Raw genomic sequence first — 523 nt, 5'->3', positions numbered from 1 at the left:
AACATAACAAACCATCTCAAGTAACTATTCTATTCTACTCTAACAACACACAATAATAAATCATTAATCATTTATTAAATATCTATATTACACTCATAATAAAAATAAGAGAACAACTAGGAAACCAAAAGTATATCAACCAAAAATCAGCCAAAATGTGTTTGAGTTCCATGAAAAATCGAGTTTTAATTTGTGCTCCGTGATCTCAGGAGCGGTTTTCAAACATATTAATCAAAAAGTGATTTTAATTAAACGGTTTTGTTTACTTTTTGGCTGGTCACATTTTGGTTCCATATACTTTTCCTAAAAATAATTAGTTCAATAATTTTGCTATATCTCCTATATTATACTCATAATAATTATTTATTGTCATACCTTAATACAAATTATTACTACAATAAATTTATTACTAACAATTAATACTACTTAATTTATTTATTATCACACGTATAATCTTAATAAAAATTATTACTACAATAAATTTGTTAATAATAATTAATATTAATTATTTTATTATCATACC

The 523-nt window shown here is 22.6% G+C and overlaps 1 protein-coding gene across 1 annotated transcript in view; it reads right to left on the bottom strand.

The window, feature by feature from the left end:
* Positions 1–523, bottom strand: part of LOC107637245 (serine/threonine-protein phosphatase 7 long form homolog) — a 2,346-nt gene that overhangs the window by 827 nt on the left and 996 nt on the right. The window lies entirely within an intron of this gene.

This window comes from Arachis ipaensis, chromosome B04, assembly GCF_000816755.2.
Source record: "Arachis ipaensis cultivar K30076 chromosome B04, Araip1.1, whole genome shotgun sequence".
In the NCBI taxonomy this organism is placed as follows: domain Eukaryota; kingdom Viridiplantae; phylum Streptophyta; class Magnoliopsida; order Fabales; family Fabaceae; genus Arachis; species Arachis ipaensis.
The sequence above is the reverse complement of the archived record's forward strand: the minus strand, read 5'-3'. Positions and strand labels throughout refer to the sequence as shown.